Here is a 20193-nt window from a genome sequence, read left to right as displayed (position 1 = left end):
CCTTTGATGTCAACTGTTTGCTCACTTATAAGTTTTTTCTTTTATTCTTTCTGAGAATTATGACTATTACAGAGTTGGAGTAATTTAAATCTAATCATTAGATACTGTATTACTATTATTCTGATGTATATTTTCTTTTCAATCAAGTTCTATTTTTTTAATCCTTTCTCAAGTTTCAGGTCTTTTCATTCTTGACAAGTCTTTTAAAAACTCCATTTTTAAAAACAATGGATATGCAAAGTAAGGCAAAAAATAATTGAAAGTATTTTTGGGGAAAACATTGTGGACACCGGGATGACTGCTCCAATTACAGTTTTTCCAACTTGAGAGAAAGTACTCATAAAATTACTGACCAATGATAGAGAAAATATAGCCATTACCATCATTTTCTAGTCCTCAATTATTGACAATAAGAAAAAAATTTTGGCGAGCCCATTGTTAAACACTTAACAGCAAACCACAGGATTGAGGGTGAGAGAGGAGACAAAGACCCACCCTGTTGGGTAATAAGTACAGAGGAACCTTACTTTCAGCCAAGTTAACTTAAAGATACAGTTCTGCAAATGCAGAACATTTACAAAATCTCTTAATTACCAGAAAGAGTGGTAACCTGGCATGTTAAATGTAAAAAAGCAATTGTAAGTATAATAGAATGACAAAATAGGCTGTATAAGAAGAAATCTAGCAATTAGGTTGTAAATGTGACTCAAGCTTTCATGTCAAATTTCTGAAATTCTCTTCCAAAAGTCGTGTTCCCTAGACCTACCCAAACCACTGGTCCCCAGTTCTGACTTCCAAATACAGATGATGTCTAAGTTCTGCAGGTGCTGTTTACTGAGTGTTTTGGCTGCAGATTCATCATCTGTAAATATTTCAAGAGATTCTGAAAGCACAATATGCTTCAACACAACCACCTGAACAAAACAGAACCTTTGCAGAAGATAAAAGCAATTAGGGGACAGATGTAGAAGAAACACAGCATTCTCTCTCTTTCACTGGAAATCTATACTAAGGAGTGAGGTCATTGTGGGTTGGAAATATATTTGTGTTCTCTTTATCTACTGATTAAATAGTTCAAGATCAGAATGAGTGAAATATGAAGCAAAAGTAGAAGTCATCAGAATAAACAGCCCAGTTAAAATTATGATTCCACAAAATTTTCTGGGTGAACAATAGGAATCACAGTGTTTTAACTACTAAATTTGGAACACTAGCAGTTTACTAAAATAATCAATATTAGCCACATCATTATATGTTTTCAAAATTAGATGTGGGACACAAGAAATCCTTTGATATTATAAGGTGTATACTTCCACTTAAGGAAAACTCACTATGCAAAAATTCACTGTCAAGGAAATAATAATTTAGGAGCATGAATCTTTACAACATAGTGGATATTTTCCATTGTATGTATTCCTCTAAATGAAGAAAAGCACAAATTAACAAGATTAACAGGCAGTGTTTATTATGCAGCTATTAACAGTGTATCTATGAAAAGTGTTAAATAGTATGAGGAATGGTTATGATATAAAAATTATAAAGACTAGCAGGGACAGCAAAGGCAAGATACTGCCAATCACATGTGCTTAGGAGAGGCACATCTCTCTGGACAATGCTATAATTCTTTCCTTCTCTCTACAAGAATTTCTTTTTTAAAAAAAAAAGAACTGTGGAGGAGCCAAGATGGCGGAGGAGTAGGATGGGGTGACCACTTTCTCTCCTACAAATTTATCAAAAGAATAACTGAACGCAGAGCAAACTTCACAAAACAACTTCTGATCGCTAGCTGAGGTCATCAGGCGCCCAGAAAAGCAGCCCATTGTCTTCAAAAGGAGGTAGGACAAAATATAAAAGATAAAAAGTGAGACAAAAGAACTGAGGATGGAGATCCGTCCCGGGAAGGGAGTCTTAGGCGGCATTGCTTGGGGTAGGGTCCGGGCCTGAGTGCCCTGAGGACAATCGGAGGGAGCTTCTGTGAGTTGCCAACTTGAACTGTAGGAGACCAAAAGAGAGAGGGAAAATTAACTGGCCCGAACACACTGCCGGCCGTTCGCAGAACAAAGGGACCGAGAAAGTCCAGAGAAGAGCTGGCAGGCTGCAGACCGGCCCAGCCCCGCCGGAGGCAGGAGTCAGGGGGGAGGGGAAGGTCGCGGCGAGACACAGGGCGCAGGCACCCGACCGGCGCGGGCGGGGACTGGGGCTGGGGACGCGGAGGGCAGAAGGCGCGCGCAACCCGACTGGCACCAGCGGAAACTGAGACTGGGTCCGCGGAAGGGAGTGGGCGCACCTCACCTGGGGAGAGTGCGCCCACCAAGCCCCTGGCTGCCTGGACCGCTCTGACGGGGAAGGCACAGAGAGCAGGCGCAGCTTTTCGTTCCGTGCTTTTTAGGAACACCCGAGGCCTGGAACCTCGCGCAGCGCGGGGCACGCTCCATATAGAGCAGCCGGGAACGTGAGCAGCGCAGACGGAGAGGGCAGGGTCGGCCCCTCCCGGCAGCGCCAGCCTGTCCCCGCGGCGCAAGCCCGTCCCCGCAGCGCCAGCCCCTCCCCGCAGCGCCAGCCCCTCCCCGCAGCGCAAGCCCCTCCCCGCAGCGCCAGCCCCGCCCCGCAGAGCGACGGAACTAGCTACCTGAATAAGAGTCCACCTCCGCCTGCCTGTGTCAGGGAGGAAATGAGGCTCTGAAGGGACCGGCAAACAGAAGCCAAATAAACAAAGGGAACTGCTTCAAAAGGGGCTGGTGCAACAAATAAAATCCCTGTAGAAAACACGACTACACCGGAAGGGGCCTGTAGATAGCGAGAAGTGAAAGCTGGAACGAGGAGCTATCGGAAACTGAGCCAAACACACACTGACCGCAACAGCTCCAGAGAAATTCCTAGATATATTTTTACTTTTTTTTTTTTTTTTTTTTATTAAGTAAGGGAAAAAAATTTTTTTTTAATTTTTTTTTATTTATTTTTTCTCTCTTTTATTTTCCTTTAAAATACCCCATTACTCCCCCATTACTCCTTAACTTTCATTTTCATAGATTTTTACGATTTTTTTAGTTAGGGAAAAAAAAAATTTTTTTTCTTCTTTTTTTTTTCCTTTTCTTTTCATTTTTCTTCTATTTTTTTCTTGCCTTTTTCTCTTCTATTTTCTATTTTTTCTTTTTCTCTTATTTCTTTTAAAGTCCTCTAGTACTCCTCTACTACTCCTTAATTTTCATTTTCAATACACTATAAACTTACAAAAAAAAAAAAAAAGAGAAGCCCTATTTTTAAACCGAAAATTATTCTCTCCCAATCTTGACTCTCTGTTTTCTACCTCAGAACACCTCTATTTCCTCCTTTCCCCTTCTCTTCCCAATCCAATTCTGTGAATCTTTGTAGGTGTCTGGGCTGCAGAGAACACTCTGGGAATAGACAGCTGTGTAGATCTGTCTCTCTCCTCTTGACTCCCCCTTTTTCTCCACCTGCTCATCTCTATCTCCCTCCTCCCTCTCCTCTTCTTCATGTAACTCTGTGAACCTCTCTGGGTGTCCCTAACGGGGGAGAATCTTTTCACCATTAACCTAGAAGTTTTATTATCAGGGCTGTATAGTTGGAGAAGTCCTGAGACTACAGGAAGAATAAAACTGAAATCCAGAGGCAGGAGACTTAAGCCCAAAACCTGAGAACACCAGAAAACTCCTGACTACATGGAACTTTAAGTAATAAGTGACCGTCCAAAAGCCTCCATACCTACACTGAAACCAACCACCACCCAAGAGCCAATAAATTTTAGAGCAAGACATACCATGCAAATTCTCCAGCAACACAGGAACATAGCCCTGAATGTCAACATACAGGATGCCCAAGATCACACCTAACACATAGACCCATCTCAAAACTCATTACTGGGCACTCCATTGCTCTCCATAGAGAAGAAATCAAGTTCCACACACCAGAACACTGACGCAAGCTTCCCTAACCAGGAAACCTTGACAAGCCAATTGTCTAACCCCACCCATTGGGTAAATCCTCCACAATAAAAAGGAACCACGGACCTCCAGAATACAGAAAGCCCAGTCCAGACACAGCAATCTAAATAAGATGAAAAGGCACAGAAATACCCAACAGGTAAAGGAACATGAAAAATGCCCACCAAGTCAAACAAAAGAGGAGGAGATAGGGAATCTACTGGAAAAAGAATTTAGAATAATGATAATAAAAATGATCCAAAATCTTGAAAACAAAATGGAGTTACAGATAAATAGCCTGGAGACAAAGATTGAAAAGATAAAAGAAATGTTTAATAAAGACCTAGAAGAAATAAAAAAGAGTCAATTACAAATGAATAATGCAATGAATGAGATCAAAAACACTTTGGAGGGAACCAAGAGTAGAATAACAGAGACAGAAGATAGGATAAGTGAGGTAGAAGATAAAATGGTGGAAATAAATGAAGCAGACAGGAAAAAAGAAAAAAGGATCAAAAGAAATGAGGACAACCTCGGGGACCTCTGGGACAATGTGAAACGCCCCAACATTCGAATCATAGGAGTCCCAGAAGAAGAAGACAGAAAGGCCATGAGAAAATACTCGAGGAGATAATAGCTGAAAACTTCCCTAAAATGGGGAAGGAAATAGCCACCCAAGTCCAAGAAACCCAGAGAGTCCCAAACAAGATAAACCCAAGGCGAAACACCCCAACACATATTAATCAAATTAACAAAGATCAAACACAAAGAACAAATATTAAAAGCAGCAAGGGAAAAACAACAAATAACACACAAAGGGATTCCCATAAGGATAACAGCTGATCTATCAATAGAAACCCTCTAGGCCAGAAGGGAATGGCAGGACGTACTGAAAGTAATGAAAGAGAATAACCTACAACCTAGATTACTGTATCCAGCAAGGATCTCATTCAGATATGAAGGAGAATTCAAAAGCTTTACAGATAAGCAAAAGCTGAGAGAATTCAGCACCACCAAACCAGCTCTTCAACAAACGCTAAAGGATCTTCTCTAGACAGGAAATGCAGAAAGGCTGTATAAACGTGAACCCAAAACAACAAAGTAAATGGCAATGGGACCACACCTATCAATAATTACCTTAAATGTAAATGGGTTGAATGCCCCAACCAAAAGACAAAGATTGGCTAAATGGATACAAAAACAAGACCCCTATATATCCTGTCTACAAGAGACCCACCTCAAAACAAGAGACACATACAGACTAAAAGTGAAGGGCTGGAAAAAAATATTTCACGCAAACGGAGACCAAAAGAAAGCAGGAGTCGCAATACTCATATCAGATAAAATAGACTTTCAAATAAAGGATGTGAAAAGAGACAAAGAAGGACACTACATAATGATCAAAGGATCAATCCAAGAAGAAGATATAACAATTATAAATATATATGCACCCAACATAGGAGCACCGCAATATGTACGGCAAACACTAACGAGTATGAAAGAGGAAATTATTAGTAACACAATAATAGTGGGAGACTTTAATACCCCACTCACAACTATGGATAGATCAACTAAACAGAAAATTAACAAGGAAACACAAACCTTAAATGACACAATGGACCAGCTAGACCTAATTGATATCTATAGGACATTTCACCCCAAAACAATCAACTTCACCTTTTTCTCAAATGCACACGGAATCTTCTCCAGAATAGATCACATCCTGGGCCATAAATCTGGTCTTGGAAAATTCAAAAAAATTGAAATCATTCCAGTCATCTTTTCTGACCACAGTGCAGTAAGATTAGATCTCAATTACAGGAAAAAAATTGTTAAAAATTCAAACATATGGAGGCTAAATAACACGCTTCTGAATAACCAACAAATCTTAGAAGAAATCAAAAAAGAAATCAAAATATGTATAGAAATGAATGAAAATGAAAACACAACAACCCAAAACCTATGGGACACTGTAAAAGCAGTGCTAAGGGGAAGGTTCATAGCATTACAGGCTTACATCAAGAAACAACAAAAAAACCAAATAAATAACCTAACACTACACCTAAAGCAATTAGAGAAGGAAGAAATGAAGAACCCCAGGGTCAGCAGAAGGAAAGAAATCTCAAAAATCAGGGCAGAAATAAATGCAAAAGAAACTAAAGAGACCATAGCAAAAATCAACAAAGCTAAAAGCTGGTTGTTTGAAAAAATAAACAAAATTGACAAACCATTAGCAAGACTCATTAAGAAACAAAGAGAGAAGAACCAAATTAACAAAATTAGAAATGAAAATGGAGAGATCACAACAGACAGCGCTGAAATACAAAGGATCATAAGAGACTACTACCAGCAGCTCTATGCCAATAAAATGGACAACTTGGATGAAATGGACAAATTCTTAGAAAAGTATAACTTTCCAAAACTGAACCAGGAAGAAATAGAAGATCTTAACAGACCCATCACAGGCAAGGAAATCAAAACTGTCATCAAAAATCTTCCAGCAAACAAAAGCCCAGAACCAGATGGCTTCACAGCTGAATTCTACCAAAAATTTAGAGAAGAGCTAACACCTATCTTACTCAAACTCTTCCAGAAAATTGCAGAGGAAGGTAAGCTTCCAAACTCATTCTATGAGGCCACCATCACCCTAATTCCAAAACCAGACAAAGATGCCACAAAAAAGAAAACTACAGGCCAATATCACTGATGAACATAGATGCAAAAATCCTTAACAAAATTCTAGCAAACAGAATCCAACAACATATCAAAAAAATCATACACCATGACCAAGTGGGCTTTATCCCAGGAATGCAAGGATTCTTTAATATCCGCAAATCAATCAATGTAATACACCACATTAACAAATTGAAAGATAAAAACCATATGATTATCTCAATAGATGCAGAGAAAGCCTTTGATAAAATTCAACATTCATTTATGATTAAAACTCTCCAGAAAGCAGGAATAGAAGGAACATACCTCAACATAATAAAAGCTATATATGACAAACCCACAGCAAGCATCACCCTCAATGGTGAAAAATTGAAAGCATTTCCCCTGAAATCAGGAACAAGACAAGGGTGCCCACTCTCACCACTACTATTCAACATAGTGTTGGAAGTTTTGGCCACGGCAATCAGAGCAGAAAAAGAAGTAAAAGGAATCCAGATAGGAAAAGAAGAAGTGAAACTCTCGCTGTTTGCAGATGACATGATCCTCTGCATAGAAAACCCTAAAGACTCTACCAGAAAATTACTAGAGCTAATCAATGAATATAGTAAAGTTGCAGGATATAAAATTAACACACAGAAATCCCTTGCATTCCTATATACTAACAATGAAAAAACAGAAAGAGAAATTAAGGAAACAATACCATTCACCATTGCAACAAAAAGAAGAAAATACTTAGGAGTATATCTACCTAAAGAAACAAAAGACCTATACATAGAAAACTATAAAACACTGATGAAAGAAATCAAAGAGGACACAAACAGATGGAGAAACATACCGTGTTCATGGATTGGAAGAATCAATATTGTCAAAATGGCTCTTCTACCAAAAGCAGTCTATAGATTCAATGCAATCCCTATCAAGCTACCAACGGTATTTTTCACAGAACTAGACCAAAGAATTTCACAATTTGTATGGAAATACAAAAAACCTCGAATAGCCAAAGTAATCTTGAGAAAGAAGAATGGAACTGGAGGAATCAACCTGCCTGACTTCAGACTCTACTACAAAGCCACAGTCATCAAGACAGTATGGTACTGGCACAAAGACAGAAATATAGATCAATGGAACAGAATAGAAAGCCCAGAGATAAATCCACGAACCTATGGACACCTTATCTTTGACAAAGGAGGCGAGGATATACAATGGAAAAAAGACAACCTCTTTAACAAGTGGTGCTGGGAAAACTGGTCAACCACTTGTAAAAGAATGAAACTAGAACACTTTCTAACACCATACACAAAAATAAACTCAAAATGGATTAAAGATCTAAATGTAAGACCAGAAACTATAAAACTCCTAGAGGAGAACATAGGCAAAACACTCTCCGACATAAACCACAGCAAGATCCTCTATGACCCACCTCCCAGAATATTGGAAATAAAAGCAAAACTAAACAAATGGGACCTAATGAAACTTAAAAGCTTTTGCACTACAAAGGAAACTATAAGTAAGGTGAAAAGACAGCCCTCAGATTGGGAGAAAATAATAGCAAATGAAGAAACAGACAAAGGATTAATCTCAAAAATATACAAGCAACTCCTGCAGCTCAATTCCAGAAAAATAAATGACCCAATCAAAAAATGGGCCAAAGAACTAAACAGACATTTCTCCAAAGAAGACATACAGATGGCTAACAAACACATGAAAAGATGCTCAACATCACTCATTATTAGAGAAATGCAAATCAAAACCACAATGAGGTACCATTACACGCCACTCAGGATGGCTGCTATCCAAAAGTCTATAAGCAATAAATGCTGGAGAGGGTGTGGAGAAAAGGGAACCCTCTTACACTGTTGGTGGGAATGCAAACTAGTACAGCCGCTATGGAAAACAGTGTGGAGATTTCTTAAAAAACTGGAAATAGAACTGCCATATGACCCAGCAATCCCACTTCTGGGCATACACACTGAGGAAACCAGATCTGAAAGAGACATGTGCACCCCAATGTTCATCGCAGCACTGTTTATAATAGCCAGGACATGGAAGCAACCTAGATGCCCATCATCAGATGAATGGATAAGGAAGCTGTGGTACATATACACCATGGAATATTACTCAGCCGTTAAAAAGAATTCATTTGAACCAGTCCTAATGAGATGGATGAAACTGGAGCCCATTATACAGAGTGAAGTAAGCCAGAAAGATAAAGAACATTACAGCATACTAACACATATATATGGAATTTAGAAAGATGGTAACGATAACCCTATATGCAAAACAGAAAAAGAGACACAGAAATACAGAACAGACTTTTGAACTCTGTGGGAGAAGGTGAGGGTGGGATGTTTCGAAAGAACAGCATGTATACTATCTATGGTGAAACAGATCACCAGCCCAGGTGGGATGCATGAGACAAGTGCTCGGGCCTGGTGCACTGGGAAAACCCAGAGGAATCGGGTGGAGAGGGAGGTGGGAGGGGGGATCGGGATGGGGAATACGTGTAAATCTATGGCTGATTCTTATCAATGTATGACAAAACCCACTGAAATGTTGTGAAGTAATTAGCCTCCAACTAATAAAAAAAATAAAAATAAAAAATAATAATAAAGACTAAAGATGCAAAAATACAGATATGACTACAAATGTGAATGAAAATTAAATATATGATATACACATTTACACATATAGAAAAATATTAAAAATGGAAAAATATTAACAGTATTTTTGTGCCTTATGTATTATGTACCTATGTATATAGATACATTATGTGTGACCATAGGCTATTTATAATAATAGAAATTAATACACATTAGTATACAAATCAGTATACAAATACAGACAGTATACAAAGTAATACATATCAAAAATTAATATATATTAAACTAAAAATTAAACTTGGCTAAAATTTTAAAGCCTAAATCTCTTCAAAATATGGACCTACTGAAAATGCCTTAGCTATAGAAACAATGCAGAAACTAACATTAGTCCAATATTTAGCTCATGCCTTGGGATTTTAAAGGAAAACATTTATTGGGGTTATAGAAATTCAAGCTTATCCCTCATGGTGGGCAGAACTCTAAGAATGGCTTCCAATGACCCCTACGCTTGTGTAATCTCTTGCGCTTTGAGTGTGAGTAGAACCCGTGAACGAGTGAATACATCATCTTTTAAAACAAAAGGGAAATTAACCTGATAGGCCCAATCTAACCACATGAGCTCTTTACAACAGTGGAGAGTTTTCTCCAGATGATGGCAGAAGGGGAAGTCAGACAGAGTCCAAGTATGAGAAGGACTTGATGTACCCATGTGGCTTTGGAGATGGAGAGGACCATGTGAGAAGGAATGTGGGCGGTTTCAGCTTCCCAGGTGACCATGTGGTAAAGAATCCACCTGCAATGTAGGAGACCCAGGTTTGATCCCTGGGTTGGGAAGATCCCCTGGAGAAGGACATGGCAATTCACTCCAGTATTCTTGTCTGGAGAACCCCATGGACAGAAGAACCTGACAGGCTACTGTTCATGGGGTCGCACAGAGTTGGACATGACTGAGCAACTAACACATTCACTTTGAACACTTTCTAAGAACAGGGAGTAGTCCATGGCTGATGGCCAGCAAGGACCTCACACCTACAGGAACTGGATCCTGCCAAACACCTGAATGACATTAGAAACTAATTCTTCCCCATTGCCTCCAGATAGAAAACCAACACAACGAACGCGGTGAGCCTTGTGAAACCCTGAGCAGAGAAACCCCTCCCACCTCTGACCACAGAACCATGAGATAATGAATGGGTGTTGTCTTAAGCCCCTGTGTTTGGAGTCACTTGTTACACAGCAACATCCCTATACTGCTCTGTCAATAAAGAATGACTTTCCAGAAGCAGAGACACAGATGTAGAGAACAAATGCAGGATACCAAATGGGAAAGGAGTGGGGTGAGAGGAACTAGGGGATTGGACTGACACATATACTACTGATACTATTTATGAAATAGACAACGGATGAGAACATACTGTATAGCACAGAGAACTCTGCTTAATGCACTGTAATGTCCTAAATGGGAGGGAAATCCAAACTGGAGGGGACATATGTATATGTTAGAGAAGGAAATAGCAACCACTCCAGTATTCTTGCCTGGGAAATCCCATGGACAGAGGAGCCTGGTGCGCTATAGTCCATGGGGTCGCAAGAGTTGGACATGACTTAGCAACCAAACCACCACCATCACATATATATGTATGGCTGATACGTTTTGCTATATGGCAGAAGCTAACACAACACTGTAAAGCAGCTATACTGAAATAAAAATCAATTTAAAAAAAAAAACTTTTTAAATGAAAAAAAAATTCCAGGAATGGTCATTTGAAGGAACATTTAGTTCCATGAGAATAAAATTTTGGAGAAGGTATTTGCATTTTGAGACCTGAAGTTATTTCCATTTCACAAGATTTTAGTTCTATGGGTTGGCAACTTTTTGGCCCACCCAATATGTTTTTCAAAAAGCAACAGAATATTTTATATAGAGAGTTTGTTTTGTTTTGCATTTCATGTTGAGATCAAAAAATTTCCCCAAGAGAATGTTTTCAGTTCATTATGCCAGTCATGGTGAAAACAATTTCATGATCTGAAATTTGTTTTACAACTGATTTGGGGAAGAAATAAACCAATATCATTAAATAAAGCACACCTGAATATACATATCTTTTTAAAACAATAAAATTTCAAGAATTTTTGAATTTCAGTTGTGGAGTAGATTAATAGGAAAGAGAAATAATTCTGAAAACCAACACTTAACCCGAGTCCCATTTACTAAAATTGACCTTTTTCTGCTATCCACCCCTTGGAGTCACCCACGGTAGGATATCAGCTACCCATCCAATGACTCTTTAAGGCCATGTTCTACATTGACTAGCTTTGATGATGCTCTTTGGGGCTTCCCTGGTGGCTCAGACAGCAAAGAATCTGCCCATAGTGCAGGAGACCCAGGTTTGATCCCTGGATTGGGAGGATCCCCAGGAGAAGGGAATGGCTATCCACTCCGGTATTCTTGTTTGGAGAATCCCATGGGCAGAGGAGCCTGGTGAGTTATAGTCCATGGGGTTGCAAAGAGTCAGACATGAGTGAGCAACTAACACACATACACACACATACACACACGATGCTCTTTTAGATTTCCTTAACTTGCAGGTCTACTCATGGCTCTTACAACTTCTCAGAACTAAACTTCCCTAGAAGAAAACTGCACTTCACACCAAAAGCAGCTTCAAACAATGATTTTTGTTTCCAAACCTCTAAATCCATTCCTCAAATTGCAATTGGAATTCACTCCTCACTGTCTAAGCCTGTCCCAAGAGTAACATGCAGAAGATGGACTAAGCGATGCCCGAGATCCCTTCCAAATTTAATATTTGATGGATCAGGCTTTCAGTGTAATCAGCAATAAAGCTAGGATATAAATGTGTTTCCACAAGATTTCAGCTGGGAGGTCAAGAGGATAACAAATGACCCCTGTCATAACATGATAAATGTCCTTTGAAGACCCCAGGGAACATGAAGCCAATACTGGCCAGTCTTTGACCATAATCACCTACAGGCTTCACATCACTCCTAGCATCTCCTACTCCAACTAGATATGTTCAGGCCCAAAATGTGGCACCAAGAAACTATCTGAGCTAATAATCATCCTTTTTATTTTAGGTACATTTCTTTCAAATTTCTATTATCATCAAAGGGCATGCCAGAGGAACATATATTCACCTGTTTCCAAACCGAATCAAGGGTTGTAACAAATTTTCCACTGGAATTTTAATTGATCTTTCCACAAAATGAAAGAGGAAGGTGTCTATTAGCTCCTTTCATTTCATTTAGCAGTAAAGTATTAAATAGACCAGAGAGAAGGATGAAAAGCAATAAAAGACAGCAGAGGAGCATAATCAGATTTTAAGATGTAGAATTTGGATGACTTGTAGATTTATATTCCCAGACTTTAGAGAATTACCATATAATGATGGATACTTTGGGGAAATCATCAGGATATGAAATTAATTTCTTAGCCTAGAACTTTAATTTGGCCGATGAAGAATTAAGACATAACTAAAATCAAATATCTTTTATTAGCCATAATTCTCCTTAGCAAAATTACTTTGTACTGCTCCTGCCCACCAAGCTTCATCTCCACTCTTAAGATTTTGATTCACAATGTGATGTCATTCCCTGCTTTTATTTTTAAATTGGAAGAATTAATGTAATGAAACCTAATTTCATTTGTCACTCCTACCTAAAGAATCATGTCTGGAATTAAAACTAAGAGTGCAGGACACTGACAGGATTTTAAAAGGACATATGTAAGGATACAATCAGCAAATTGTCAAACTGTGATTTCAGCCTTTTAAGGGTAGTTTTTTCTTCATAGGATATATAATTTTATGCCCCCAAGCTTTATAGTCAACTGATCCTCAACTCCAAAATTCCCCATCCTGAACCCTATTTTTATTAATCACACATCATTTCTCCTTTAAAGCCCAGTCTAAATGCCACCTCCTTCCAGAAACTTTCTGTCTCAACAGATCAAAGGCCATTTGTCCTAGTTCCTACTCCTATCTTTCTTCTCACTGCTCACAGAATAAACCTAAAGTCTCAAGAGAAGTAATTTGGGTACAATCCCATTCGTCAAGAACCGATGTTAAGGGAGCCTTGTAATATAAACCAGAGAAGGAAATGCTGCCTTAGCATAATGCCAAGTCTTTCCTGAGAAATATTGGTTAGAAATACTTTAAATATTTTAATTAATATTTTAACTACTAATAATTAACATTAAAATAGTAATTTCTTATTTAGTGTGGAAGAAAAAAACTCTTTGCTAAAGAGGCACCTGTTTCAAATTCAAGGAGAAAGACAGCTGCCAAACTGAGTAAAAACCCCTTGAGTTTTCTTTCCCTATCCTATACCCAGTAGAGGGCTTGTCCTCCCCAGGTCACTCTGCAAGACCAACAGAACTGAGCAGAAGAAGATATTCTGACATCCATTTGACAGTGAAGGCAATGAAAGTACAATGAGAGATTAAGTGGACTGAGACTCAGTTTTTTGAAAGGATGGAAGGGAAAAGTCTGGAACATCCCAAGATATATCTAGGAGAACAGAAGGGCACTGAGGACACCTACAGGGAACAAGTTAAAGAGAAAATGAAAAAGAGGAAGAAGAGTTAGGGAACAGTGAACAGCTTCCATGCAGGACGGCCCTCAGGGTTTAGGCAAAGGGTCTTATTTTGTAGAATGCAAGAGAACATTGCTAGATGTACGTGATGAAGCTAGAGCTGAATTTCTTCCCAACTCAGGGTGGCTTGAAATTACCTGGACCATTCAGTAGAGAACTGCTTAAACTTTCATCCAGGCTGATAGGTATAGCTTTCATCCAGGCTTATTAGGGAAGGCAGGAAGGCACTATCTCAGCTAGAAAAGGTGAAAAACTCTTGCTGTTGTCATCTAATCAGCTTCCTCTCTGAAGGCCACTGAACAACAAGGTGTATCAACCACAGAATAGGACTCTACAAGACAGCCAGCAAAACTGCCTCCCCTGCAGCCTCATGCTCCCAAAGGAAAGAACTCCTTATGATTTGGTATTTGTGACTTCACACCACATTTATTTGTTTACTTGTCTGCCTCCCCAAACTTACAGAAGTTCTATTTCCTGTTGCTGTCACACCCAGCCATTTGCCCAATAGTTATTGGCAGTGACACTGTTCATTACCTAACCAACATCCACATCCTCCTTCCTTTCCTAACAGAGGGCTGACTTTATTCAGGTAACTCCAGAAGGCATCTTGATTCATTTCTAAGCCAATCAATGTATTGTATTCCCCGAGATGACTATTATGGGTCTGAGGTCAGAATGTAACCAAAGTTGGTACAATCAGACTAAAGGAAAAGACTTGTATTCTATGCTTGGGATGGGGAAGGGAAGTGTCCCTTTCTCTTTATTTTGCTAGACATGCACCAGGAAATACATGGCTTACTGACAGGCAGCCATCTTGGAATCACAAGGGACATCGTGCTTCAGATCAAGAAAACACTGAAGAAGGCAGAGAACAGACATGAAGACACTCTGGACATTGTCGTCACCACTGAGCTCATGACCTCATCCTGCCTGTGTCCTGGCAGATCTCTGGGCTCCCAGTTATGTAGACAGTATTGTGTTATGTCTTGACTCAGTTTGAGTCACAGCTTTCAATACTTGACTATAAAATTACAAATGAATTTTTTAATTGAATAACAGTGAACAGCAGTTATTTACACATATTTAATCATACTCTTACAGAGTTGTGCTTTTTTAAAAAAAAGTAAATGTCACAACAAAGGAGCTGTGGTAGCTTGGGAGTTGGACAGATCACACAGGCTTGAATGGAGAAAACATTAAACACTAGGCTCTTAGGTATAGAAAAAATAGACGGCAAACACAGGGGTTGGGTTTTAAGAGACAAGATTTAATATCCTACAATGATGAGATGGAAAAACAGGAATGGACTGGGATACTAGACAGAGAACCAAGACAAGGATTTAAGCACAGAGACTAAAGGCAAACTTAGTTACAGATCTTGGGCTACAAGTAAATGGCTCTGATAGATGTTTTGCAAGACATACTTCCTTGAAGTAAAATATGATACCAAGACAGTTTTCATTTATTCAAGTGATATTTGAGAAGCTGCCCTGTGCCAGGGAAGATGCTAGATGCTAGAAATAGAACGGTGAGCAAGAACCAGGCCCCTACCCTCATGGATCTATCATCTAGCAAGGAGGTAGGCATCAAAGTTTTAAAATGTAAAATGACATCAGAAATGTGAAATTAAGGAGAGCTACCCACTTCTGGGAGAACATTTAAGCTGGGGATTGACTTGAGCTGATGGGATGGTGGTTAAGAAAGGTTTCTCTAAGGTAGACACTGTTGAGCAGAATTAAGATCCATTGGCAGGAATTAACTAGGTAAAGACAGGAGAGAAAAGAGCATATGCAAATACACTGGGACAGAAGGAAACAGGATGCTTGAGTGAGACTCGAAAGAGCCTACTGTTACTGAAGAGGAAGAGTAAAAGGGAGCATGGTAGGTGAAGAAGCTAAAGAAGTAGTTAGACAAGCTGGCAACACTGAGTCATGTAGGTCATGATCTTTATCCTAAAGGCAATAAAATCCACTGGAGCTTTCTTAGCAAACTGAATTGTCCATTAAGATTTGTGTCTTGAAGTGATAATCGCAGGTTAACAAAGGACACATTCAGTTGAGTAGAACATGGTAGGAAGCAATTACAGTCACCTAGGAAACATATGATGTCTAGAGTACTAGCAGTGAGTGAAATGGTGAAAAGTGGATGGTATGAAATATATTTAGGTGGTAAAAAGGGTATAACGTAGGCATTTTAGAGCAAGAATGAAGGAAGACCAATCCTAGTGAAAGAGAAGAAAATGCAGCCATTCTTTGCAAAAGGGTGCACAGGGCATAGGCCAGTGGGGTTGAGTTTATTTTTTGTCTGTAATGGATTATGAGTTCATCAGTGGTACTAACTTGAATGTCAAGATCTGGAGGCATGTAGTACCTCCTCTCATCATAGAATAAAATCTGATTATTCCAGTTATAAGCATAATAATTTCCCCAGACTGAAATGTTCACTCATGATGGAACTCAAGTTACCAAGTCATACATACACTCACCTCCAAGCTGACATGTTCCCTCCATTTATTCAACTCTCTTTTCTTCCACTTTGCTTGTTGTCCCCTGATCTCTTTTGGAAACTTCTTGGGAGGCATTAGTGAAAAGCTCTAGCTCTGAAATCAGACCGAGTTTGAGTTTCATCTCTACCAGTGTCTGAGCACAAGTAAATTTCTCTCTGAGCCTCATTCTCCCATTTACCTATAAGGTAGATTAAAGTGTCTGTCATAGGGTTATTTCTTGAATTTAAGGAAATAAAATAAGATGTTTAGTGCAGTGATGGCACACACCAAATGTTAGCTATATTTATTCCAAAGAGCAAAACAAGCTATCCTATAACTGGTACCTATTCATTCACATTGGTGCATGAATGGCTTATCAAAAAAGTACAGGATAACTCTTACAGGGTAATGAAGCTCTTGAGAATCATCCCATTTTCACTACCGTTCTCATATAGCATGACTTCCTGCTCCCACACATTGTTATTCAGTAAGAGATGGACTACAGGGATAATTATACAATTGGTTTCTATTATCATGTGGTCAACTCAAATCTTTTTGATATAAATAGATGTTAAGCTGGGCTTCCCTGATGGCTCAGTGGGTAAAAAAAAAAATCTACCTGCAATGCAAGAGACACAGGAGACGTGGGTTTAACTCCTGGGTTGGGAAGATCCCCTGGAGGAGGAAAATGGTGACCCACTCCAGTATCCTTGCCTGAAAAAATCCCATGGACAGAGGAGCTTGGTGGGCCACAGTCCTAAGGTCGCAAAGAGTTGGACACGACTGAGTGACTATACATGCACACAGAAGTGAAGCTGACTCAGTTCGTAATATTCACTTACAACTGACTTGGGAATTTAAATGCAAACATTTAAAAACAAACTTGTTAAATATCTCCTTGCTTAAAGAATACACTCACAAGGACCCTGAGATGATCCACATGACAGACTGCACTGAAGTTTTTGTAGAGTTAAAAGTTCTCATAAGTTTTCAAAGCAGACACTAAATTTATATTAACTGCCCTCTAGAGAGGGTTGCTTTTGTCTAATGCCATGATATCAGCATATCACCACAGACGGCAGCTTGAACAAATGTAAGAACATGAATCTCTTCAGCTATTATTGGATTCTGTATAATCCACCCCCATGGAGTTTATATATGATCATTTCAATTCAAGTGGAAAAGAAAGTTCTAAATCAGTCATGTTTGCTGACATCAGAAAACAAGCCATTTTTAGAAAGAATTCCTCTAAGCACAGATATTTGTGGAAAGGTTCCTCTTCAGGTGGTAATTTTGACTAACATTTCTGACTTTCTGCTTTGTTAGCCAAGAAATATGCATCAAGTGTCATTTTATCTTCCAACATCTAATTAAAAGTATCCACTCCAGATAGATAGCAAAAGTCTGAACTGCATTGGGAGTTCTGTAGCTGGTTGCACATTAGAATCACCTGAAGAATTTTCTAGGTCTCACCCTAGATGGGTTTGGTCAGAATCTCTGTGGTGGTTTTTAAAAAGCTCTCCAAGGCATTCTAATTTGAATTGAAATTAGATGACCTCTGAGGTCCCTTTTGTTGTTGTTGTTGTTTAGTTGCTCAGTCATGCCTGACACTTTGCAATCCATGGACTGTAGCCCACCAGGCTCCTCTGTCCATGGGATTTCCCAGGCAAGAATACAGGAGAAGGTTGCCATTTCCTTCTCCAGGGAATCTTCCCAACACAGGGATCAAACTCTCGCCTCCTACTTGGCAGGGGGATTCTTTGCCACTGCCCACAGGCAAAAATTACTGGAGGCTATAGACAAAAATTATTGAAGCCCAAACTATGAAACGTTGCAACAGAGAATCCTAAATTCAATCAGTATGTTCCAATAATTTTCACATTGTCTCTCAGAAGTCACACAGATCTTCCTAACACTGCTGTCCACTAAAGTTTTCAGAAATACACTAAGAATACACTAAGGGGAAAACATGCATATTGAAGTGGACCAGGATGAAGGGCACTGATGGCAGTATCACACTTTGAAATGCATCAGAAACAGGAGTGATGTATGGATAGATGATGTAGCAAAGTGACAAAATGTAGAACCTGGAAGGAGAGTCTGTATGTGCTCACTCACAATTCTTTCAATGTCTCCGCGTGTTTGATTTTTTTACTAAAGTATAGCTTTTGACCTGTGGTGCTGGAGAAGACTCGAGAGTCCCTTGGACTTCAAGGAGACCAAACCAGTCAATCCTAAAGGAAATCAACCCTGACTATTCAGGACTGATGCTGAAGCTGAAGCTCCAATACTTTGGCCACCTGATGCAAAGAGCTGACTCATTGGAAAAGATGCTGATGCTGGGTAAGACTGAAGGCAAAAGGAAAAGAGGGTGGCAGGGGATAAGATGGTTGGATGGTATCACTGACTCAACGGACATGAGTTTGAGCAAACTCCAGGAGATAGTGAAGAATAGGAAAGCCTGGTGCTCGTTTCGGCAGCACATATACTAAAATTGAAACGATACAGAGAAGATTAGCATGGCCCCTGCGCAAGGATGACACGCAAATTCTTGAAGCGTTCCATATTTTTACTAAACAGACATTTCTCCAAAGAAGAAATACAGATGGCTAACAAACACATGAAAAGATGCTCAACATTACTCATTATCAGAGAAATGGAAATCAAAACTACAATGAGGTATCACTACACGCCAGTCAGAATGGCTGCTATCCAAAAATCTACAAGCAATAAATGCTGGAGAGGGTGTGGAGAAAAGGGAACCCTTTTACACTGTTGGTGGGAATGCAAACTAGTACAGCCACTGTGGAGATCAGTGTGGAGATTTCTTAAAAAACTGGAAATAGAACTGCCATATGACCCAGCAATCCCACTCCTGGGCATACACACTGAGGAAACCAGATCTGAAAGAGACACATGTACTCCAATGTTCATCACAGCACTGTTTATAATATCCAGGACATGGAAGCAACCTAGATGCCCAACAGCAGACGAATGGATAAGAAAACTATGGTACATATACACAATGGAATATTACTCAGCCATTAAAAAGAATTCATTTGAATCAGTTCTAATGAGACGGATGAAACTGGAGCCCATTATACAGAGTGAAGTAAGCCAGAAAGATAAACACCAATACAGTATACTAACGCATATATATGGAATTTAAAAAGATGGTAATGATAACCCTATATGCAGGATAGAAAAAGAGACACAGATGTATAGAACAGACTTTTGGACTCTGTGGGAGAAGGCGAGAGTGGGATGATCTGACAGAATAGCATTGAAACATGCATATTATCAAGTGTGAAACAGATCACCGACCCAGGTTGGATACATGAGACAAGTGCTTGGAGCTGGTGCACTGGGAAGACCCAGAGGGATCGGGTGGAGAGGGAGGTGGGAGGGGGGATCAGGATGGGAAACACATGTAAATCCATGGCTGATTCATGTCAATGTATGGCAAAAACCACTGCAATATCGTAAAGTAATTAGCCTCCAACTAATAAAAATAAATGAAAAAAAAAAAAGAATAGGAAGGCCTGGCGTGCTACAGTCCAAGGAGTTGCAAAGAGACGGACATGACTTAGTGGCTGAACAACAACAATAGTTGATTGTAATATTATATTGTTACTTTCTGGTGTATAACACAGTGATTTGATATTTGTATAGATTATATTCCATTTAAAGTTATTATAAAGTAATGGCTATATTTTAAATAAAATATTGGTGTGGGGGGAGAATGTCCTAGAGAAAAATCTGGATGCATCTCACAGACATAATGATAAGTGGAGGAAGCCAAAAAGCCAAAGAGTACATATTTTACAATGCCAATTACATAAAGGTCAGGAATAGTGAAATAATCTGTGGGAACATAAGC

General features: G+C 39.3%; 1 non-coding gene across 1 annotated transcript; it reads left to right on the top strand.

Annotated features, from left to right (window-relative positions):
* Positions 1-18777: 18777 nt before the first annotated feature.
* On the top strand, positions 18778-18884 carry LOC133047902 (U6 spliceosomal RNA). Its single transcript, XR_009690904.1, has one exon. It is a non-coding gene; the product is annotated as a U6 spliceosomal RNA (small nuclear RNA).
* Positions 18885-20193: the final 1309 nt, after the last annotated feature.

The sequence above is a fragment of the Dama dama genome, chromosome 27 (genome assembly GCF_033118175.1).
Source record: "Dama dama isolate Ldn47 chromosome 27, ASM3311817v1, whole genome shotgun sequence".
Lineage (NCBI taxonomy): Eukaryota > Metazoa > Chordata > Mammalia > Artiodactyla > Cervidae > Dama > Dama dama.
Note: the sequence above shows the minus strand (reverse complement) of the source record. Positions and strands in the feature narration are given on the sequence as shown.